The sequence below is a fragment of the Sarcophilus harrisii genome, chromosome 5 (genome assembly GCF_902635505.1).
Source record: "Sarcophilus harrisii chromosome 5, mSarHar1.11, whole genome shotgun sequence".
Lineage (NCBI taxonomy): Eukaryota > Metazoa > Chordata > Mammalia > Dasyuromorphia > Dasyuridae > Sarcophilus > Sarcophilus harrisii.
Genome location: NC_045430.1, coordinates 231,360,536 through 231,386,769, shown reverse-complemented (window position 1 = coordinate 231,386,769; position 26,234 = coordinate 231,360,536). Strand labels below are relative to the sequence as shown.

At 34.5% G+C, this 26,234-nt stretch overlaps 1 long non-coding RNA gene across 1 annotated transcript in view; it reads right to left on the bottom strand.

Moving 5' to 3' along the window:
• Window positions 1–2,083: 2,083 nt before the first annotated feature.
• LOC116419290 overlaps window positions 2,084–26,234 on the bottom strand; it is a 73,039-nt gene continuing 48,888 nt past the window's right edge. The window contains exons 2-3 of the long non-coding RNA XR_004229558.1: window positions 9,440–9,576; window positions 2,084–2,261 (exon numbers count right to left, since the gene is read on the bottom strand). This is a non-coding gene — a long non-coding RNA (uncharacterized LOC116419290). The remainder of the gene's footprint in view (window positions 2,262–9,439; window positions 9,577–26,234) is intronic.

Here is a 26,234-nt window from a genome sequence, read left to right as displayed (position 1 = left end):
TAACCTTTAGATATCATGCAAATTCATGTACAGAATTTTGAAATGTGATGGTCTCAACTTAATTGAGGTGAAAAAATTACATAGTCAGGGTCATAATGATGATTCTCACTGCCCCCAATTTTCAAGTAAGTCATTTTAAGCTAAAATGAAAAATTCAAAGTGGTACATGTATGAGTTTCAAATTCCTTAGTATGTCATTGACATTTATGTAATTGTCTTAAAAGATTTGATGGGATTTAGTTTAAGACATTAAACTCAAGTAGTCAGAGAATTATCTGTCAATAAGAGAGAGATAATAATGCTTATTATTTACTTTCTTTACTAGTGTATTAGGTGATGTCTTGCAAGATAATGAAGTTTTTGAACAAAAGGTGAGCTATGAAAACAAATCTCACTTATTATACCAACGATGAAAGACAGCAGTGCCTTGTTTTTTTCAGCCTTATTGGTGAATAAAGTTTTTCTTGTAGTAATTTTCTGAATAACTAAATTTAGCATTATTAATACTGAAATTTTTTTCATTTTGATAGAATCTTTCTTAAATGTGTGTCATCTTTTGCTACCTTCTTAAACAACTAATACCAAACGTTGTTCAATCTTTTTCTTTGTAAAAAAGGGCCATCATTTTAGATCCATTACTGGGATAAACTTTGATGTTCTGTGGGGCTACTGAAGTAGTAATAACAAGTACTACTTGTTATTTGTCCTCACAATAACTGCCCCCCAATATTTTATATTAGTAGTTCTGTTCTTTCCTCCAAGCTATCACTTTTCCATTTCTAATGTACTGTCTTATTTTATACATAATTGTCTGGACTTGGCAATGCCTTTATGTTTCCTATAAAGTATGTAGATTTTGTGATATTTACCTCTTTTCTGCTTGCTCTAGGTCATGACTCTATTTTATATGGTTAAAATTTGTGGGAAATCTGACTTCTAGATAGGGAGAAAATGAAATTATGAATATTCTCACATTCCATACTTCTTCAGCTGGAAAAAAACACAACCATTTGTAATAAGTTTCTCATGGCACAGAAATATTCCATTATATTTATACCTTAAATTGTTCAATTGAATCTCAATCAAATTTCCTATCAATGGAAATTTACTTTGTTTCCAGTTCTTTGCCATCACACAAACTGGTTATAAATTTTACTTTACATAGAATGTCTTCTTTTTTTTTTTAAATCAACGACTTTCTTGGAGTACATATTTTTATGGTGTGTGTGTGTGTGTGTGTGTGTGTGTGTGTGTAGGAAGCGAATCTAGTGAGGAACCTTTCTGAACTTATTTAAGCTGATTCTAAGGGAGCAGATATGCCAAATTGTTTGTCAAACTTTTCTAATCTGAGTCCAGCTAGTCAGAGTTTGAATTCCACTGCATTAGCCTTAAAGGACCTAGACTCCTGGCCATGCCATGATAAGGCATCAAAGGAACACATTAGCAAATACATGATCCTAACACAGACAAATCATCTTATTTTTCACTCAGCAACGCTCAAGGGAATTCATTATGAAATTTTTTGATTGGGTATCCAAATTTGTAGTCATATTCATGATCTGAAAGAAAATCCAATCTGTTTGAATAATTAAAAGTATACCAGACATTGGTACTTCTGTAGTGAAGAAATTCTCAGTCAATGTTCATCTGATACATTTAGTCTGTACTTCAATAGTTGATTTTGAGAAGGGCAGATAAGTATCAGAAGATACTGAGATTTCAAAAAATAAGAAAATAGGATTTGAAATAGTATTTCAAAAGATCTAAGTTTACTTCAAACCAAAAATTACAATTTATATATTTTTGATTCCCAGTATGTTCAGTAACTGTGCTTTATCACTTCATATTTAATGTATTTTAATCAATAAATGAAAAGGGTAACTTCTCCAATAATTATTCCTTCCTTCAATCCAATTAAATAGGTATGTGTTAAGTCTGTATTCTGTGTAAAGCAGATGCTAGCTGCTTCAGATATGGACAAGAAGGTGTTCCCTGTCCTTAAGGAGCTTACATTCCTATTGATTAATTATAGTGTTATTCTATGATGATCAAATCCACAGCATGAAATATTTTAAAACAGGGACAAATTTAATTTTTGATTTTAGAAGTTTCCATTTCAGTCTTCCTATGATTTACTTCTTAATGCCTTTCACTTAAATGAATGCAAGTACAAGTCTCTCTCTTTTTAGAAGATGCCATCAGCCCAAAAGTCTGGAATCAGAATTTTAAATCTTCAGCCTTTTTGATCTTGCACAAAATGCCTGGATAAATTTGGAGAGAAAAAATTGTTAGTTTGCCACAAAATTCAAGATAGTTGAATAAATGGTAATCACAATGAAATGTCAGAATAAAATAGGGTTTCCTTTTCGTCACTTACTTCAGTTTCCTCCTGACTATAATAAACATACAACAAATCATCATATTTGGATCATAAAAGCATTTTTTGTCCATACCCTATGCAACTAAGAATAACCCTACCCTTACATTAGACAAAAGTCTAAGGAAAAAGATAGAAGTGTTAAATTACTTGGAATAAATTAGGAAAGGATTAAGAATTTCCTAATTTATTTCAAGAATTTCCTAATTTATTTCAAGTAATCTAACACTTCTATCTTTTTCCTTAGACTTTTAAAAAATCTTCCTCATTCCAAAGATTATTTTGAAACTTAAGTACAGTACTGAGGAAGAAATTAAAATGAAGGAGAAATTAGAAAGAAGAAGAAGGAGAAGGAAGAAGAGAAGGAGGAGGAGGAGGAGAAGCAAGGAGAGAGGGAGGGAGGGAGGGAGAAAAAAGGGAAGGAGGGAGGGAAAGAGAAAAAAAGGAAGGAAAGGAAAGGAAAAGGATAATCTAATTCCCCTAGTTACTAATATCTCAATTGTCAAGATATTTGCAGCTAAATTCTCTCTTCCTCCAACACACACACACACACACACACACACACACACACACACATTCTCTTTTTGGAAATTTACAAAAGATACTAAAAAACAGCTAGATAGCTAAGAGGACGGAGTGCTGGACCTGGAGTCAGGAAGACATCTTCCTGAGTTCAAATATGATCTTAGATATTTATTAGTTATGTGGCCCCAGGCAACTCACTTAACCCCTTTGCCTCAATTTTCTCATTTGTAAAATAATCTGGAGAAGGAGATGGCAAATTACTCCAATATCTTTGCTAAGAAAACCCCAAATGGAATCACAAAGAGTCAGACTTGACTGAAAAAGACTAACAACTACCACCATCACAAAAGAAACCGAGGAGGCACGTCAATAATAATTAACAATTGACTGGATGTGGGGTGTGTCAAAGAGGAAAGAGCCAAACTTAACCCTGAAGTTTCAAACTTGGGGCATTGAAAGAATTGTGGCATCATTAAGAGAAACATGTAAATTGGAAAAGAGCTTAATAGTAGGAAAAGATGCTTTACTTTTGTTCAGAATAGCAATACAAAATGTATAGAGTGCTGGGCTGAGAATTATGGAGATTTGGGTGTGAATTGTGCCTCAGGTAATTTCTAGTTATGTGACCATGAGCAAATGACCTAATCATTCTAACCTCCATTTTTTTTTTTTTTTTTTTTTTTTTACTTATAAAATGGGATGGTCATATTTTTAGTTCTGATCTCATTGGATATTGTTATTATTGTTTGTCCTTCATTCTCAAAGAGAACCAACAACATCATGAGGATGATGTTTTGATTTGCAACACCTTCTTAGGACCACGAAGTGCTACAGTAGGTAGAGTATTGGGTTTGAGTTAGAAAGAGCCATATTCTGAGTTCAAATCTGGCTTCAGACAGTTATTAGCTATGTCATTCTGAGCAAAATATTTAAGCCCATTTGCCTCAGTTTTCTCATCTGTAAGAATGATCTGGAGAAGGAAATACAAACCATTCCACTATTTTTACCAAGAAAATCCCTAATGGGGTCATGGAGAGTTAGACACAATTAGAATAACTCAACAATAACACACTGTTTCAATAACCAACTCATTTTAAGCCTGGGAAACAATATGTTGACTCCCCAAATCCACATGGTTCTTTTGTATTTGGTTTTAGGGAACATATTTTAACCAAGAATTATGAGTTCAGTCACAATTAATCCTAAACCACAGTTAGGAAAATCACCAACATTTAGGCAAAAGTTGAACTTTCTGCTTAATTTTTTAGAAGGTAAATATTTATCTCTAACATTTTCCTCTAGTTGAACCCTAAACCTTTTTTTGGTTAAGAATACATTTATTTTATTGGAAACTCTTTGGTAACAAAACAGTAGATTGTATAGTTGTTCTACTTAACATCAAAGTTCAATTTAACAGTGGATAGAATCTGGAAGAAGGAAGCTTATAGTCAAAGTCCTACACTGGGCATTAGTAATTCATCTATTTCTGGATCAATAATTTTACACTTTACCTCTTTGGGGAATTTTCTATCCGGCTTGAGATGGTTTTCCTGCACACTTACTCATCTGATCTCTTTGAGAGCCCCGAGGCTGGGAAGCCACGCAGTTTTTAAGTTTTGCGATCAATATTTGAGAGGTTCTAAATGAGTCTATACTAAGGTATTCCTGTGGAGTAATAGATTTAGAAGGGAGGATGTATGAGAAAAAGAAACCCAATAATATAAAGTATGAAGATCAAGCAGTCAACAAACATTTATTAAACATCTGGGATATGTCAAGTCCTTTACTTCCTTTACTCCATAATAGTGTACCGGGGATATGAAGACAAAAGCAAAATTGCCCCTGCCCTCAGAGGATTTATGTTTTGTCCAGGAATCATGTTGGTTGGGTATATGTAAGTATATATATATCTTTATATGTGTGTGTGTGTGTGTATGTATGTGTGTGTGAGAGACAGTTGTTGCCCTGTTACAAAAGTCAAATGTTACTGCAAATATTGCTACTGTTGTCTTACTAAATATCTAATCATATGCATATATATTGTTTCCCCATCTATGACGTAAAATCCTTGAGGGAAGGGACTTTTTCTTTGTGTCCTCAATGCATATGTATCAAATAAATATAAAACTTGTAACAGCTGGACTTCTTTAGCAAGTCAACAATTTTCTCTCTCTCACTTCACTTTTGTGAGAAAATCTAATGGATGAAATACTCATCTGGAATCAGAAGAGTCAGTTGTTTTATTCTTAGCTCCATCACTCATTTTGTATATGATGTTCAATAAATCACAAGCTCTACACAATTACACATTAACACTGCTCCATCCCCACTGCTTTACCCAATCTCAAAAAGTAAACTAGAGGAAATATAAGCACGAACTGAGTTGAATAGACGAGTCAAATCAACCATGCAATATATTTGTCTTTAAATATTATTGTCTGAAAAAAATATTCTTGTTTGTCATACTGAAGAGTGAGAGGAGTGGTATCTGACCAAAAATTTGAGAGGGGAGGAGGAACAAATTTTTTTTTTAGCCCAGGTGTCTTTTCTTGTCCTGGTGAATGCTTTATAACTGATGTAACAGTTGTTATACATAAGCAAGCTTCACTTTCTTGTGAGCAAAGTTATTGGAAGTTGTCAATGGTCATTTGTACTGGATAAGTGGAAGGATAGACAAATAGCTGCATGAGTTTAGAAGAGTAGTCTATTATTGGGTTCTTCAAGTATGGTCTTAAAGTCCAATAGTGGATATATGTACTGAGTTTAGCTGTCCCTCCAAAGGAGAGATGGGTCTATCGTCAAACTGATTTTTTTTTTCAGAAGTCAGATCTCCAAACCATGGGGACTTTATATAGACTATTACGTACTGTTTCATCCAACACTTATTATAAATCTTATTAAAGGAGACATACAGTAACACTTTCCAAACTGGGTGGTAGTAAGAGAGAGTAACTTCCATTTGGGTGCATGATCTACGGAAAAGATTCACTGTAATTTATCTAACAATAGATCTCCAATTTGCATTTGGTTTAGAATGAAGCAAAGTAAACACAGGCCTAGCATATAATCTGTATGAATTAGTAAATTGATGAGATTATAAGAGAAAGCCAAGTATGTCGATTATTTGTCCCCTTCGTGTTTCATTGTATTCTGTGAAAATAAGTTAAACAGAACAGACAAAAAATATTTTGACCTAAATATTACAATGTGGTTGGCATTTTTTATCTCAAGCAAACATTACTTGTCTCTTGAGATGACTCCATTTTTCCACCTGTCAGCTGAAGAGGACAGCAATTGCTAATTATATCTAACAATTATTTCACATGATATGTTGTACAATAATAGGAAAAAAATCTCTACCTACGACTATGTATTCCTGACATGTTTGTCTGAGTAGTAAGAAAATTCCAGGCTCAAAATATACAAATTTACAATGGAAAATATTAGATTTATTATATATAAACTTCTAATAATAAAAGCTATTATTTACATGGCATTTCAAAGTCCACAAAGACAGTTATACACATGTGTTTACACACATATATTTTACAACATGTATTTATACACCTATATTTCAACATGATATTGTATATGTTTATACATACATGTAATTACACATATTGCCTACACATATTTACTTAGATGAGCTGTTGCATATATGTGTGTTTACATACACACACATGTCTGTGTGTGTTTACATATCTAAAAGCTTATTTGATCCTCAACATAAACCCATTAGGTTGGTACTATTATGATCTCTATTTTACAGACAAGAAAACATAGGCTGAGAGAGAGTAAATGATTTGCCCAGAGTCACACATTTATAAATGTCTGAGAAAAGATTTCAAATGCAGATCTTTCTTCCTCCAAGTCTAGCAATGTCACACCTAGCAGTTACCCAAACTTTTCTTGGTGTTTATGAGAAGTTAGACAAATGAGAAGAAGAAATATCAATAATTCAATCACAGCACCTAACATAAAAAAGTGCCCTTAAACCCTTTGAAAGGCTCTATCTGACCCTGTATACCCTTAAGAATTAAGACCAGACTCCATGTTTTAAATTTTTTGCCTTGCACTATCACATTACTTTTCAGAAACAGAAATTGTGAAATGTCATTAAGTCCTAAAGCCAATGCATACTTAGCAACAACTCCAATGCTGAGTTTTGAGTTTGACTATAAGCATAAACTATGAAGGTAAATCTGGGCCCCAAAGAGATCTATAAATTCCTAGGCTGTCCAACTGAAAACCAAATGAATAGAATCTTTTCCCACTTTGGAGATTTTCAAACAGAGACCAGATGACTACTTGCTGGAATGTTGGATCATGATTGGAACATAGATTTAGATTTAGTGCTAAAAGGTCATCTAGTTCAACCAAATAATTTGACAAGAAGATCAAAGGTTAGAGAAATAAAACAATATGCTTTGGGGCCACACAAGTAGTAAATGGCAGTGTAAGGATATGAGTCACTAATTCCATTGTACCATGTTGTAGAAGACATTTTTGGTCAACTATAAATTGGATTAGATAGCCTATTACTCCCTTCTAACTCTGTGATCTTATGATTTTGTGAATCTAAGTTCATTATTGTAATTGGTACCTAAGTCCAATTCTGGTGAGTAGAAGTGAGATGGACCAGGTAGCTCTTTGCCATGATCACCACTGCCATGACCATCAATTTCCACATGCCATGCTGGTCTTGACTCACATCTACTCTCTCATCATTTGATCAGGATGCTAGAATTACCTGCTAAAATAATTCTAAGGTTCAGAAAACTAAAAAAAAAAACCAGTGTTATTTGGGATTGACAATAGACCACAAACTTTTAAGTCCCTACTATGTGCCTGGGACTAGAATAGATGTTGGGGAAAGGAACATAATGCTAGCAATGAGTTTCAGAGAAACCAATATTTAGTTATTTTTCAGAGCTCAGATAAGATTGGGTCAAAGAAGGGGGGGCTGATCTGGTGCCCATTTTTATCAGTTAATTAGAATGGCCATTTATTTGATCAATATACATGCACTGAGGTTACCAAAAAATGGCAGAATTCAGTACAGAAACAATTGACCTTGGTGGAAATTAGAAATGACTATGGTAAAGAATGTAGGGGTTTTTCTTGTGGTCATTGTTGCAATATCTGAATCATTGAAAAATGACTAGTAAATCAAGAGGACTAAAATTCTTTTTATCCTGATTTTTGAGGAGTTAGGGAATGGGACAAAAAGAACTGACAAGGAATGTAAAGTGATTGAGGGGCTTACATTGTGATTTAATTTCATGGGGTTTAAACCCATAGCATTTTTATAACTTTCCAAGATATCAAAGATATTAAGATGATCCCCCTACATCCTGGGTCATCACCAATCATCTTGACTTTTCTTTTGTTCCCAAATTCCAGTGACTCTGGAAGAGAGAATCAGTCTGACAACTTTGTGCAGTTCTGCCTCACTTAAATCTATCCAGTCACAAGTCAAGACATCACTCTCATGATATCATTGGTCTGTTTTGAAAATGAAGGACAAAGAACAACAACAACAACTTTGGGAATACAGGTGAATCTGGGGTGTCCCAGAGACAGGACTAGGAATACTAGCTATGGGTACCTGAAATGTAGATTAAGAACATTTTAGCAACATGGGATCTTAAATTCTTGAGGAAAGAGACCTATTTTATTTAATTCTCATTTTCTCAAGTATGATCTAAATAATTTCCATACTAATTCGTGATTTTGAGCATATGCTCTCCATTTTTGCATTTCCCTGTGGGAAAGCTTTCAAAGCCAGATTTACATTGGTGTATTTCTTTCCCTCTGCCTGCAGCGATTATTGTTGGATAAATCTCTGACACCATAAAAACAAATGAGAGTATTGTAGTTTCTTAATGTTAAAAGGACAATGTAATGATTATTTCCAAAAGGCCTTTGCCTTCAGGATGCAGCTGAATTGCTGACCTCCTGGGCTGAAAGAAGCTTCATTTTTATCTCCCCACCTCCTGTCTCTGGAGGAATAATGTACTGCATGTAAACAGAAAAATTGCATTCTTATGATCTTAAGATTCAAACTCAATAGGCCTCCAGGTAGGACACATAACTTTTTGGTTGACAAGTTTTTTGGACCAAGGAACAAAAAAATAGGTTGGACATTTGGTAGAATTTAACAAATATATTTTGTCAATTGCCTTTTGTTTCTCTCCTTTAACTTCTCACATAGAAACATTTTCTATTTCCATAATGAATGCATAATTCTGAGCCTAAAACATCACTTTCTCCCAATATTAAGGCAAATCTTTTACTCTCTATGTTACAAATTTATATAGATGACTGTTTCACTTCTTTTTTCACATTGCCAGAGGGGAGATTTTTTCTTTTCTGTAACTCCATGTTATAAACTTCTCTATTTGAATAAGCAGAGAGAAATGGTTAGGATATTTATTATATTTACAACATAAAAAGAAAAAGGCAGTTTCTCAAGAATGAGATGATTAAATACATCATTTTATACTGTGGATTATAGAAAAAAACTTGAGAGCATACCTTTGAAATGAGGACATATGTGTTCCAGGCCTTCTCACTTTTTATGCAGAATTTATGAATTTCATAGGAGGCATCAAATAAAAGAGCATATGAAGAATGCATCATTAACAAATCGTAAGCCATTTGACCAAGGCGATCTGGAAGACAGGGGTGACATAAGAGGATTAAAATAACTTGATATCTATTACAAAGCTGGCTTTATCTGCTTTCAAGACCACTGGACTACTTCTGGGAAAAATAATGCATGCATGTTTATTTTTACTGTATTTGGATATCAGTTCTGACTGTGTGATTACAACTTCTCTGAATGTGCAGTCCAGCATCCTAACATAATGTCCCTTCTGATGTTGCTTAAACCCAGAATAAGAGATAACAAGGGAAGCTTTAATTCATCTGACACCACAGTCATAAATCTCCATAGGCTTTATTCAATATTCAGGGGAAAGGATTGGTTTAAAATTTATCTGCCCAAAGAGGACTAAAAGAACAGAAGAGATGGAGATTCTCATATGACTCGCCTCCATTTGGTCTTATGATTGTAGCTGTCATGGAATTAGAGAAGAAAAGGACACAAGTTCTGCTCATGCTCCAGATATCAATCAAGGCTGTCCTAGATAAAGATTTCCATGCACACTATAAGAACTGCACCATCTGTTTTGTATAAAAAGGGAATAATGCCTTAATGCCCAAGATTATTACAATATATTAAAATGTGTTTTAAAAGAATACTCGTCTTTCCAAGTGTGTAGTAAAAAATTACCCAAAGAAATGAAATATCTTAGCAATAAAGAAATATATAATGAAATAACAATGAAGACATATTTCAACCATCTATGTCACAAAAATATCTCATCCTTCTACAATTTCTAGAATGTCTTTGTTAATTTTACGTATGTTCTGAAGGGGGGAGAAGCCTATCTATCACCTCACTCTATAACTTTTTTTTTTTAAGATAAAGGTATTAGTACAAGTTTGCAATTTCATTTTATAGTGTGTAGGAGATGGTGGGAAAATTCTCACCATCGATGAACATCTGTAGACAAAACTTTGTTTTTGTGTCATTTTACTCACATCTGATTCTATATGACCCCGTTTGGGATTTTCTTGGCAAAAATACTGGAATGGCTTGCCATTTCCTTCTCTAGTTCATTTTACAGAAAAGGAAATTGAGGCAAAATGATTTGCCCAGAATCACACAATTGGTAAGTATCACAGACTAGGTTTAAACTCATGAAGATGAATGTCTTGATTCCAAACCCAGTAGTCTATCCACTGTGCCACCTAGCTACAGATTTAATTAATCATTGTGAGGAAGGAGTAGAAGAGGGGCAAAAAGGCAGCAGATGGGCAAATTCAAAAGGCAAGTTATAGAAACTATATACTGATGATCTTGAGTTTGTTCTCCAGTTTGACATTACTCTTCAGTAAAAATTCACAGATTATTATGTACATTTGGAAGAGGATCATCACTAAGAATTAATATGGATTTGATTATACCAAACTAAGATGATCTTCTTTTAGGGGAAAATTTTTAGACTACTAATAGTATCTCTATTCATGATACATAGATTTCAATAAAACTTTCACAATATCTTTTTGGACAAAGTGGAGAAACATGGACCAAATAATACTAGTCAATAAGCATTTATTTATTTAAATAATGATAGCTTTAATTTTTCAAAATATATGCAAAGATAATTTTCAACATTTATCCTTGCAAAACCTTGTGTTCCAAATTTTTCTCCTACTCTTTCTCCCGCCCCTCTTCTCCAGACAGTAAGTAATCTAGTATATGCTAAACATATATAATTATATATGTTTTATATATATATGTAATATATATGATATTATATATATATATATATATATATATATATATATAATTCTTTTAAACATATTTCCACATTTGTTGTGCTGTAGGGGAAAAACAGATCAAAAGGAGAAAAAACATGAGGAAAAAATCAAGCAAGAAATAATAATAACAACAAAAGGTGAAAACACTATGTTTTTATCCACATTCAGTCTCCATAGTTCTCTGTATGTAGATCTTTCCATCACAAGTCTATTGGAATTTAAAAACAAAACAAAACATTGTTTTGAGTCATCTCATGGTTGAAAAGAGTCAAGTCCATCACAGTTGATCTTCACATAATTTTGTTGCTGTGTACAATATTCTCTTAGTTCTACTCACTTTGCTTAGCATCAGTTCACATAAATGTTTCTAAGCTTTTCTGAAATTAGATTGCTTATAATTTCTTATAGAATAATAATATTTCATTAAATTCATATACCATAACATTCCCCAATTGATGGGCATCCATTCAGTTTCTAGTTTTTTGTCCCTATGAAAACGGCCACCACTAACATTTTTGTACATATGGGTCCTTTTCCTTTTTTATGATCTCTTTCCGATACAGACCCAGTAGAGCCTGCTAGATCAAAGGGTATGCACATATTTATAGCCCTTTGGGCATAATTCCAAATTGCTCTCCAGAATGGTTGGATCTCACAATTCCACCAATAATGCATTAGTGTCCCAATTTTCCAATATCTCCTCCAATTTTTGTCATCTTGTTCTGTAATTTTAGCTAATCTGAGAAGTGTGAAATGATACTTCAGAGTTGTCTTAATCTGCTTTTCTCTAATCAATAGTGCTTTAAAATTGTTTTTTAAAATATGACTAAAATAGCTTTAATTTCTTGTCATATATATCATATATCATATCTTGTCATATATATCATATCATATCATATATCATATATCATATCTTTTGTAATTGGTTTGTATTATTATAAATTTGAGTCATTTCTCTATATATAATTTTAGAAATGAGGCCTTTATTAAAAATACTGGATGCAAAATCCCCCCCCCCCCATTTCCTGGTTCTTTTCTAATTTCAATTACATTGGTTTGTACAAATACTTTTAAAGTTAATGTAATCAAAATTATCCATTTTGCATTTCATAATGTTCTCCAATTCTTCTTTGGCTATAAATTTCTCCCTTTTCCACAGATTTGAGAGGTAGAATATCCCAGGTTCTCTTAATTTACTTATAGTATTACCATTTTAATCTAAACCATGAACTCATTTTAACTTTGTCTTGGTATATAAGGTGTTAGGTGTTGGTCAATGCCTAGTTTTTTCCATATTATTTTCCAGTTTTCCCAGTAATTTTTGTCAAATAATGAATTCTTATCCCAGAAGCTGATATCTTTGGTTTTATCAAAGACTAGATTACTTTAGTCAGTGACTCTGTATCTTATGAAACTAACTCTACTTCTTAGTAGAAACTACTCTATTTCTTAGACTGTACTAAATGGTTTTGAGGACTGCTGCTTTATAATATAGTTTTAGTCTGATACAGCTAGGCCATCTTCCTTTGCATTTTTTTTTCATTAATTCTCTTGAAAATCTTAGCTTTTTGTTCTTCCAGATGAATTTTGTTATTTTTTTTAGCTCTATAAAGTTATTTCTTGCCACTTTGACTAATATAGCACTGAACAAGTAAATTAATTTAGGTAGAACTTTCCTTTTTTCAATAAGCATTATGAAGAGCCTACTATGTGCTAGTTGTTGCACTAAGTGCTGGGGATACAAGGAAAAGCAAAAGATAATCCCTGACTTACAGGAAATCATGATTAATTAGACTCATAGCTGACTGAACAAAGTGTTTTTAATGGACAATACCAACTCACAGGGAAATCTCTAAAAGCTTGTGCTCCCCAACAGAAACTAAGTTCCTTTATTGAACGTGTGGATTGTAGCATTCTTCATTGTGTTCCCAGCATCTACTGCAGAGCCTGGCAGTAATAGGTGTTTTTCTTAAATATTTGTTAAATATAATTACTCATAGGAACGTGCCCTCCACTAGTTAAAAAGAAGTCAACATGACTGAACAAATCACGGTATGTGAAAATGTGACGCAATGCCATTGAGTTTTAATAAAAGGTGAAAGGGATTGTTTTATAGAATCCACTAATATGAACTGATTCAGAGTAAATTGAACTGGGAGAATAATTTACATAATAGCAACTGATGAAATCCCAAATATTGCTCTAAACCAAGAGAAACAAAAGAATAGATCCCTGAGGCAAGGAGACAAGAGGTTCTGATAGAGATCAGTTTAGCTCCATGGTTCTGCCCTCTGGGAAGGTGGTCCAGTCTGAAATCCTGAGACTCTCTGTAGAGGTTTGGAGCAGTCTCACCTTGCCATGATCTTTCAGAAATCCTTTTGTATTTCCTTTTTCCTCATGCTACATGGATATCTCCCATAATTTCATTATTCCTCAACTCCACTTCTCCTTCTTACAGCTAACTCTTTTATAGTGCTAAGTCCCTTTTAAGATTGAGCCTGCCAGCTAAGGGCATGTCCCAGTCTCATGGGGTACTCCCTTTGTACTTGTAACTGTGAGTTCCACTGGGAAACTTGTCTTTCATATGCTCTCTCACTCTATTTCATATTTACTATTCCATATTTACCATTAGCATATACCATATTTACCATTCCCAGTGCCTATTGCATCCTTTCATTTTTTCTGTATCCTTTTTCCTAAATAAACCTACCTTTTTACCAAAGAGAATGGCCGCTGTGAATTCTTCACATGACCAAACCCAACCTTTTGGTGCCTGTTTGGTGACAGACTCCACATCACAGATGATATCAACAACATTGTAAATACAAATAATTTGGAAACATTTAGGAATTGTGATCACCACAAAGATCACCCACATTTTCAGAGGATCACTGATGAAGAGTGCTATCTACCTTTTGACTCAGAGATGGTAGATGCAAGGTACAGAACAGGAAATACATTTTGGGAATTTTCTTTATCTAGACTATGCATATGAGCTACAAAGGTCTTGTTTTCTTTTTCCTTCTATTGGTGGGAAGAAGAATTGAGAAGAGCAAATAAATCTGAATTAACTGATAAAATAAAATTAAAATAAAAAATATGTTTTAAAAGCCCAGATTACAAGTAAGCACATTTTCTAATGACAAGCATTAAAATGTAACATGTTTTGTGAAAATGATCTATCTACGAGAAATTTTAATCAAATTTCTGCAGAACTAATGCATCAGCAGAACTCATAAACTCTGGCCCTGGGGCTTTCATGTTTTTTGTAGCTTCCAAAATGAAAGTGATAACTTTTAACTGTGGGAAAAGTCCCAGAAGACAGTAACTCCAAGTAAACAGAAACAAAGACCTTCTGAATGATAGTCTAGTGTGTCTGGGCAACAATCCTTACAGTCTCTGGGTCCATCACAAATGGCCAGTTTCCTAACAGAAATTTCTTCATATGCTAAAACTGTGACAAAAGTTTAGACTATGTTTTGAGATTGTTTGAAAAGAAAACCTTTAAAATGAGGCTTATTAAAATAAAATCTATTCAAATCTGTTTTAAGAGGGATTTACTAATAATGAATTGACTTAGTTTCTCATGTGTAATTAGTAGTATATCATGTGCTTTAATTTATAATAAATACTTTATAGGAGTCAAGGCTTAGCTTTGATTCAGGAACTTTTCCAATACTGGAGCATTCTTTTATACAGTCTTGGAGTTGGTTATAAATGGGTGTCAAATAGCAAGCAGTTTATATCCTGTTGCCAGAGAATAGTGTCAGCTGTATTTTTCACGATCATCTGCAATTTGCTCATTATCAATCATGTCAGTTACAGTGTTTTCCTTGAATATTTTTTAGGATTCCCAGAGATCCACTGAATAGAGAACAAAGACTACAAAAGATTATTGATTGTGTTTGGCAGGAAGCAGAGTTAGGAATGGATCTGGTAAAAACATGATTTAATTCAACAAGTATTTCTTAAGTACCTATTCTGTGCCTGGCAATGTACTTTGTGCTTTCTGGGTACATGGCGACACAAATGGGAAAGTCACTGTATTCAGGGAGTTTACTTTCTACTGAAAGCAGTAACTATCCTAGGAAAAGGAAATAGCTCAAATTTTAGGTTTTATAGAGATAAAGAAAAATGCTCACTTCCCAAATGTGTGGGAAGTAGAAAATGATTTTTCTTTTTTTAGACAGAAAGTTTTACTTCTGTCTCTTGTTATTCCAGTAATTTCCCAATATGCCCTCCCTGCAACAGGAAACCAGACTTTGTAACAAAAAACAAACAGCTAAACAAACCAAATGACATAGCAACAACATCTAACAGCATATGGAATCTGCTGTACCCACATTCTCACCCCAGCTCATCCTTTACAGAGAAGAAGATGTGTTTCATCATCTGTTCTGAGAAAGATTAATCATTACTTTCCAATTTGGCTTTTATTCACATTATTATTGTTGTATTACTTTTTGGTTCCATTTATTTCACCCTGCATCAGCTCCTATAAATCTTCCCATCCTTCTCTAAATCCCTTATTTTTATCATTTCTCAGAATGTAGCCTTATTCTTATATATTCATAAACAACAGTATGTTCAGCCACTCCTTAATCAATGGACACTCACAATTTTTTCCAGTGTCTTTCTCCCACTGGAAAAAGTGATTTTCTGAATATTTTCATATTTGTAAGATCCTTTCCCCCCTTTTTATCTTTGACATCCTTTGGATATATGCCCTGGTGCAATGGAATTGCTGGTTAAAAGCACAAATAGTTTTAGTGACTTCTCACAGATTTCATAATTGTTTCCCAGAACCATTCTAACACTATGTGCTGAATTACCTCCAACTACATGCCTACCCTGTGGAAATGAAGGAGGCTGCTAAGATAAAATTTTTATATGTATGTATAAAAGGTTTCCTCCTTCTCATTTTTCTCCCCCTTTAAGCCAAGACCCTGAGAATTTTTCTTTCTCTTTTACCTTGTTTCCTTTAAGTATAGAGGCAAGATATCATTTCATCCCATTATGAGAAGATATATTCCATATGACCACAAATAATAAAAACTTACAAAAACTTACACCTTTAAGCCCCAAAACATAATTTTAATCATCTAATGGAAATCTTAATAGAGACATTACACAATTCCTTATCTTAAATGGATTACTCTGAACTATATTGTATAATAAGAGTTGGCCTATGAGTCAGGAATCCAGAATAAGAAGTGACAGTTTAGAAAATTGGAAGTCATTGGAAGTTTTAAATTGGGAAATTGCTAAGAGGTTGATCAGGCTTATTATATTTGGAAGGTTAATTCCACAGTTGCATGAAGAATGGATTAGCAAGGAGGGAAGAACCTGGAAGCTGGAAGTCCCTCTCAATGTCCCAAACGAGAGGTGATAATGACCTTCCAAAAAAAATGTCCGTGTGGCATAGTTAAGTTTCATTTGCACCAGTTAGCCATCTTCCATCACTTTCTTAAGTCTAGACAATTAAAATCAAGCCCTAACTTAATAATTATTATTTACATTTATGTAGAGCTTATGCTGTGCCAAGCACTATTAAATGTTTTTTACAAATACCTCATTTGATCTTCACAACAACCCTGAGAGGTAGGTGCCATTATCTCCATTTCACAGATAAATTACAGAAATTAAGGGACTTGGTTAAGGTCATAAAACAAGTAAGTTTCTAAGGTAGAATTTTAATTGAGGATTTCCTGATTCCAGGGCTGGTACTCTATCCATTGTTTCATCTAGGCTTATAGCATTTGCCAATTTCTGAAGCATAAATATTTACACTGAAAATTAAACAATCAGCTCCAATATATCCCCGGGGCCATTCTTATTCTGCTTGGTTTCAGAGGCAGAAAAATAATAGAAGGAATAATAAAGAGACATTGATCTTAAGGTGGAAGGGACTTTAGAGGTCACCAGGTTGACTGCTCCTCACTGTACAGATGAGGGGATTGAGGTCAACAGTGGTTATGACATTCCCACAATCAGACAAGTTAGTTAAGTGGCTGAGTCAAGACTTGAACTCAATTCCAGTACTCCAAGTCAGAGCTTTTCCCACTGTACCTCAATACCCTGTCCTAGGCTTGATTTAAGGGGGGAAATTCCCAATGATTGAAGTTATCCAGAATGCTCTAGATTTTTAAAAATTAATAATAAAAAATTTTAAATATAAAATATGAATAAAATTTGATAATTTTTTAATATATTTAATATAATAACATAATATATTAATATTTTTAAAAATTCTGTATTTTTGAAGACCAAGGCTGGATGATTCTTTCTGATTGTGTTACATGTAGGATTCTTTTTCAGTCAGAGTAGATGGTTACGGAAGTCTCTTCCAACTCTGAAACCCTGTGATTCTCTGAAAATGATAAAAGCTTAAAAGCTGAATACCTAAATAAAAAGCAATGACTTGTCAACAACTTGTCTGAAGTCCTCATGTTTGATCTGACTTTGGTCAATAGAGAAAGGAGAATCTTTATTGACAGCAAAATATTTCTTCTATTCTTCAAACTTCATGAAATTCTGTTAATATGAGTAAAAATTCCTTTGATAGTAGGGTATTATTAATGGTCAAACTGATCAAAGAGGACAAATTTAAAATGAATTTACCATTTTCCAGATTCAAATAGTTGATGTCCTCCTAGTCCTCAGATCCACAAGGTGATTCACCTTAGCGCATGATCCCAAAGCTACATTATATAGACTCTATTTTCAGAGGACAAAAGGGGGAAAAACAGCTCTTTCACTGAGGGAATGTGTTGTAGTTTCTTGGCGCAGTATTGACTCCTATGAATGACTTGTTTACAACATCCATTTCCCAGGGGAACATCCTTCATCATCTCAAAGACCTCACTGTTAAAACATGTAGCCCTGTTAGTTGGATTTCATGCTCACTTACAAAGGCTGAATTCCAAGATTTCATTTCTTAGGTTAAAAGAGAACATTCTACTCTGACCACTGATGAATATTTGATGGTAAGTTTTATGAGAAATAAATGGCACAAATGTATTCATATAATAGCTACAGCATTTCGTTTCTCTATAAAACTGACATCGGTGGATTTCCTAGCTCAGAACAGAGCGATTAATTTTTATGAGTCCCCTGTGGTCAATATTCTTTCTTCTGCTTTACACATGAAGGTTAACTCTCCAGAAACTACTCAACAGATCAATGGCAAATGTAATTGGCCACCGTTTAGAAGTGCTTGATTCCCTCTGACAGGCCCTGATCACCAAGATCTAGTATCATGTACCACTGACCTGTAGATCTCTCCCACCCCAAAGAATGTCACCACCTCCAGGCACCAGAGGAGAGTTCCAAATAATGTTTTAAAACGTTTTTCTCCCTAGGCAATTTTAATTCCTAAAAATGTGAGAACCAAGGGCAGATTTGGTTTGTTTGTTCCAATAAAAAGAGCTGACATTCATGTGGAAGTTAATGGCTTGCAAAAAGATTATTACATTTTATATTATTTGATCTTCCCAAAACTCCATCCATCAGATATGGCAAGTGTCCTTATTATCTATCATTCCTTTTAGCCCATGAAGAAACCTAAGCTCAGAGAGGTTTGGTTAGTTGACCATGGCTATACAGGGCAGAGGCTAAGGTCGTAGGTCTAGAACTTTTTTTTGTTGTTGTTGTTATTGTTTGTGTCAGGCACTTAGGGCTAAGTGACTTGTTCAGAATCACATACCTAGTAAGTTTCTGAGATTGGATAAAAACTCAGGCCTTCCTGATTCAGAGCCACTACTACTTCCCAAGGCTCTACACAGGATGGGAAAAGGCTTTTCCTTTTGAAAGAGACAAAATCTATAAATTATTCAAAGGAATTTCATGTTAAGCACAAGACCAGTAGATCAATCACCTTAGAGGAAAACCTTTACAATTTATATAATCAATTGAAATAGAGTATAAATGCTTTTAAGTATAACATGCTTAATTTTGGGGTCATCAGAAGGAAGTGTAAAAGGGTATCAGATGTTGCTTTGATGTGAATTGTTCTAGTGATTGGAATCTCTCCTACCTCCTTTGGTTTCTCCATGGCCAAAACACTCAAAAACCACATCTGTTCACTAAAGCAAATGACATTTATAAATCTGATCATGAAAGGCTGCATTCTGTCTCCACTTTCTATTTGGAGTCTCACAGGGAGGTGAATTGGAACTGTGGCCAATTTGCTTAGTTAAAAGCTTCAACATCAACTAGTCCTTCAAATTTACTCTCTCATGGGAAGGTACTTTAGCATCAGTCATCCTTTGCACATCTGTAAATGAGGAGGCAAACAGTTGGTACTTGGCAAAACCAGACCTGGTTAAAATATAACACGGTTCAAAAACAAAAAGGACAAATGCTCATTTGAAGAACAAATGTCCATAGAGGATTAGGGCAAGCTCCAATGTGTATTTTAGTTCCTTCTTCCGCTTGGAAGAAACCAGGTAGAAACTTGACTCCAGGGGAAGATGCCTGGAAGATGCTATAAAATAATCATGACCTAGACACACATCTATACACACAATGTAGCATGATGGAGAGTCAAAAAGTCCTTCCTGTAACATATCTCTTAGCTTCTAAATGCTCCCAAGCAAACTCTCTTAGAATATGACTTGTTGATTTGCATTAGTGGAGAGAATATCCCAACTGGGAGTTACTTACACTGATGCAATCTTAAGTCTAAATCACCACCATCATCACGACAACTACCAAAATCTGCATTGTATAAAGAGTTAGCATCCATGATTTTGTCACAGTGAGGAATGCCCAGAATGGAAACTCTCCCCATTCTGCTAAATCCCAGCCTATCTAGGGAGTGGTATACTCAGAATTAAATAGTGAGGAAGTGTCAGAGATAGAATTTGAATCCTTAACTCCCTGGCTCTACATTCAGCACTCCATCCCCTAGATTGTCCTGCCTTTATGTGCCAATAGATGTGCTAATAAATGATGATGCCCTACAAAGGTCCAAATGGAAGGGGAACTCCCTTGAGATGTTGCCATCTTCCAGATGCTCCCCTTTTAAAGAGACAATGTGATTACATCAAACCTTAGAGTACTATAGTAACTTTTACTGAATGCCAGTATTACTCAAGAGATCTCCCTGGCAAGTCACACAGGAAAAATTAAATGAATGAAAAATGCCCATTGTGATAGGCTATTGTTCACAACATGCAGTTGGTTGGCTCGGCCGTTGAGTTAGTATATCAGTACCAATATCTGTGGATAGCTACTACAGATGGACAGTAAATTGAGCTGGGAATTGAACAGGAAGAAGAGAACGGGCTGGAATGAATTTGGGAAATTGTGCCATGCTTTAAATGATGTCAAGCTGCTCCCCTGTGTGAGAACCCATGTTGTTGTTGTTGTTTTCTAAAAATGATCTCTTGGAGATATTGAATGGCTGAAAATATTAGGAACTACAGTTTCCAAAGAATCAAAGGATCAAAGGAAGAATGCATGGTGGACATAAGCAAGCCATGGCGTATTTCCAATGACAGCTTACATATGTTAAGTGGTATATGGGGGATATCTTAAGGAAATGCCTTATGGGAAAAGGAGGTGGGTCCATCATATGGCAAGATATGCCATCAAAATATATAAAAACTTTGAGTAAGGCTTTTACCATATAAAGCTTGAATGGATTATGAGAAGCACCGGAGAAGTGAATATTCATATTAACGAGTTTATGGACCTAGTCGATCCTCACATATTCATGCACACACTTCTGTGGCACAATTGAAAATGAAGGAGGCAAATTCTACAAATTATATGGTAAAATTGCTCTTTTTAAAAGAGGCACTCTTGTCTATTATAATCTTTTCTTGGTTTGCCTTGGAGAGGCTGGAACTCTGCAAGCTTTGTAGGAATCCAGACTTATGGAGGCTTAGACAGAGGGGACAATTATAGGCTCCTACATATTATAATAGATAGCACTGACATAGTGTACATTGCATGCCAGACACTATTTGATCCTCAAAACAATCTAAAGAGTTCAGGACTACTGTTATTCCCATTTTACAGTTGAGCAAAATGAGGCAGAATGTTAAATGACTACCTATGATCATACAGCTAAGTATGAATTTAAACTCAGGTCTTCCTGGTCTAAGTCCAGAGCTTAACTAGGTCTTCCGTGCTTCTTTATTTGTGAAATGGGGATAACAATTGCTGGACTTAGAATTAGGAAAACTGGAGCTGAAATCTGGCCTCAGACAGTCATTAGCTGTGTGACCCTGGTCATATCACTTAACACTGTTTGCCTCAGTTTCCTCATTTATAAAATGAGTTGGAGAAGAAAATGACAAACCACTCCAGTGTTTTTGCCAAGAAAACCTCAAATGGGGCTCACAAAGAGCTGGACGTGACTGAAAACAACTGAAAAATTTCAACATCATTCAAAACAAGGAATGTTATCAAGAGCAAAGCAAAATGAGAACAAGAATAAACATTGTTCCTACCTTCCTTTAGCCCAGCAGTATTTAATGTCTATAAGTTCTGTCCATTTGGTTAATTTTTAAGGTATCATTAACTGCATGGTTATTATAAACTTTAACTTGGGATGCATCAGTCAAGTATAATATGCCATTCATTATTTAAACTAATGTTAACCTATTTTTGGTGTAATATGTCATGCTGTCTCTCACAAAATACTTGTTCCAAGTTGCATTAAGACAGTGTCAGGGGAAAATCTCTATTATAATCAACTATTAGAATAATTATATAACTCCATGTTAGGACATTCACTTTGTTATATAGTGATTCAGAATTTCTAAAGAGAAAATTAATTATCTTTTTAAAAAATCTTAAAATATCAAATGTTCCTTTGTATCCTTGCTTTTGGAATGACTTTTTTTTTTCCAAGTGAAGCTTATTAATAAAGATCTTAATTTCTAGGATTTCAATAGCAAGCATATTTTTTTTAAAAAAGGGGTCAGTGTTCAGACTCCATCAAGTTAATAAGGACTTAGTTTTTAATATTGACATTTTAGAGATAACACCATTATTTATAATATGTTAGAATTACAGAATTTTACAGTTAGGACTTCAGAATCAATTTGTTCCAATACAAATCTGATACTCCAAGCATATTAAGTTTACTATCATCTTTTTGACAGTTTTCTTTTTCATATCCCAAATTTTTGTCAATGCTAGCAATTTTAAATCTACATAGAAATTAAGAGGAGTACTGATTTTTGTTGGTGTGGGAAATCCTGTTCACCAAAGCAAATTCAAACTATTTTTTAACTTGGGAGATGTCTTATGGAATTGAGTAAAATTTAGAGACTTCCCAGAAGTCACATCACTCTTATTAAAAGTCACATTTGAATCAAGATCTCGTCTCCTAAATTCTGCATTCTCAATGATTATTACTTATGTATTTATTATTATTTAAATCAATAAAAAGGAATCAACATTTTTTGTATTAATTCAGAAAAATTAAAATCAATGAATTTACAAAGAGAGTGAAATAATTCAGGTAAGAATTTTTTTGCGTGTGTATATATGTGTAATTTTTTTTTTTACTTATTATGTATTATAGGAATAGTGCAATAGCTCTAGAAAAAGTATCTTTGTATCACTCAGAAGAGAATTTTTAATGGTATTTTATTTTTCCAAATACATTTATAGGTAGTTTTCAACATTTATTTTTTTAAAACTTTGTATTCCACATTATTCCTCCTTCTTCCCTTACCTCCTCCCTCTCCAAGACAGCAAACAATACAACATAGGCTAAATGTGTGCAATTCAGAAGATAGTTCTTAATATTATGTACTCCTTGTTCAACCTTCCTCAGAGTAATGGAGAATACTTTACAAGCAAGCCACTAAAAGAAGGTTAAGTTATTGTGTTTCTCATTCCCCGCCTTTTGGAGCCTTATTATAGTCCATGTCTGATGAATAGCCACCTACACATTGTATTTTGAAAGGTGATGCAAAGCATCAAAAAAAAAAAAAAAAAGTAAAAAAAGTTCAAAAGTAGCATCCCCAATTCTTCCCATGAGACTTATCTACCTTCCCACCTTTGTGAGATTTTATCAGTTCAGTCTTTGAGTTAACAACACAACTGTCTTCAGAAGTACACTGTTATATTCCATATTATCTAAAAAGAGATGGAGGATTTCTTCCATGAGTATAGTTTATTAGATTACCTCCCTATCAACATGGAGATGCTAGGAGTCTTAACCAAAGGAATAAAGCCTCATTGGAGTTAGGAATTATAGGGGATAAGGCAGAAAACTTATGATTGGTTTTAATTCTTTTCCAGATATTAGCTGCGTAATCATTCCTGGTTTCAGTTTCCTCATCTGGAAAATGGACATAATAATAATTTCAAAGCTCGTTGTGAGTATCAAATGAGAAAATAAATGTAAGTCACTCTGCAAATGCCAAAGCATTTGAAAAAGTTAGCTATTATTAGGAAAGGAAGAGATAAAAGCTCAGCAGCGATAAACTCTAGATGGGCAGGGAACACTCTATTGGATCTTCCCTATCTAGAGAAGTTAGACTTGGAAAGGGGATGGTGTAAGTCAGGGATGGTACTCATTAATTTAACATATATTTATTATGTGTTCCTTATTGTGAGGTACTGTACAAAGCCCAATATCAGGGGTCATGGGGAAGGCAAACAAAGACTTATGATGTGAAAGCAAGTTCAATGAGTGCAAAGAACTCTAAGCATAGAGAAATGGAATATTTACGGAGAGAGAGTTCAGAGTCACATATGGAGGAGTTAAGAAGTTGGAAATGGGTATCAGAGGGTAGGAGTCATCATCAAAGTCCAAATTGGACCTTAAAAGATGGAAATATGTTCAAAGACATGTTTGATATTGTTTGATATTATTTTCCTAGAGCTGACCCTGTAACATATTTTTTTAAAAAGCACAACTTCTTATCTCTTAATTTAGTATTTAATCTTAATTTAGAATTATTAATATTATCTTTTATTTCATCTTCATCTCTTATCCCATTAGGAAAGGAAGGAAAGCAAAAAGGCTAAAATCCTTTTTTTAGCACTGTACTGTCTGATACATTCTGCTTCCATGAAAACTCTTTCAAAAGCTTCTTGACAGTCCCAGGCAAGGGATGGGCCTGATGTTAAAAAAGGAAATAACTGAGAATGCAAAGACAAGTTTAGAATAGGAAAACAACTAATCAGAGAAATGCCAGAAAGAACAGCATGTACCAGAAGCTGGAGGCTAGCACTATCTGTGGGTACGGACAATGACAGGTGCCAAAATATACAATACAACGACTGTGTGGGTCAGTAGCTAAAGGGACAGAACTCAGACAGACAAGGGGGATCCTTCATAGGATGAAAAGCTCAATAAAAGAACCAAGAGTATAAAATTTGAGGGAGAGGACAGGATCAAAGTGATGTTTGCACACAGGCTAATTTTAAAAAATAAAAAGAAAAGGAATTAAAAAAAATAAAAACAAGGAAAATCAAAACAATAGTATGTCTCTAGGTAGAGAAAAAATTGATGATATATAGTTATATATACATGCTTTACATGTTTTATCTCATTTTAATTTTAATTTTTAAATTTAATTTTAATCACATTTTTCTACTATTATAGGCAATACAGTGATGTAGATAATCAGTCCCACTTTATGGAAAAAAAATAGGGGCTCAGAGAATCTAAATGCTATGCCCATACTTAATAAGATGAGAGACAAGACTTTAATTTAGTCCTCCTGCTTCCAAGCCCACATCTTTAGAGTCTGGTCTCGGACCCCATCATTGAACTGAGAGTGCTCTCTCTGAAGTTACCAAATTATCTTGTAACCAATAAATCTAATGACATTTTTTATTGTTCCCATCTTTCTCCATCTCTTTGCAGTCTGATATTGTAGATCACTTCCTCTGACCACATACCATTTCTTCTCTATTTATTTGTAAGGCTGCTCCTCATGGTTCCCTTCTAGGCTGTCTGACCACTGAGTCCCTGTCCCTTTTGTAGGTACTTCATTCATGTGATGCTTATTAACTGTGGGTATCCCCCGGAGTACTGTCCTGGACCCCTTTCTTCCTTCACTTTATACTGTCTCATATGGTGATCTCATCAGCTCCCATGGGTTCAATTATCTTCTCTCTGCAGATGATTCCCAGATTAAATATCCAGCCTTTTGAAGATGTGAAACACAACATATTCAAAACAGAGCTCATTATCTTTCCCCTCAAACTCTCTCCAACTTTCCTGTTAATATAGAGGACATCCCCATGTTCGCAGTCACACAGGCTGGCACACTTGTCCTCTTCTTCAGAACCTTGCTCTCACTCATCCTACATATCCAACAACGTCTCCACATGTGTCCTCTTTTTTTCTACTCACACAACCATAACACTAGTTCAAGCCCTCATTATTTCCCATTAGGATGATTGCAATATCTTTCTCATTTATCTACCTGCCTCAAGTCTCCCTCCACTTTTCCCTTTCGAATTCATGCTCCACTCAGTTGCCAAAGTGATTTTTCCAGAACGCAGATCTGACTATGCCATTGCCCCCTGCTAATAAGCTCCATAAGTCTTTCTTTATTGCCTCCAGGATCAAATATGAACTCCTCTGTATGGATTTTCAAGCCCTTTATAACCTAATCCCTTTTTAACTATCCATTTTTCTTACACTTGACTCCCCACCTCCATGCACTTTAGCAGTAGCAATACTAGTCTTCTTGTAGTTCCTCAGATATGGCAGATCATCTCCCATTTTATATCAGCTGTTCCCCAGGGATCTTATATTCCCTTACCTCTGCCTCCTGGTTTCCCTGACTTTATGTTTCAGCTCAAAGCTCACCTTTAGTAGAAAGTCTCTCCTGGTCCCCCCAGATGCTAGAACCTTTCTTTCCCAGGTTACTTGCTATGTATTTTATAAGTGTCTTGCACATATATACTTATTTACCATTATCTCTCCCATTAGAATATGAGCTCCTTGAGAGTA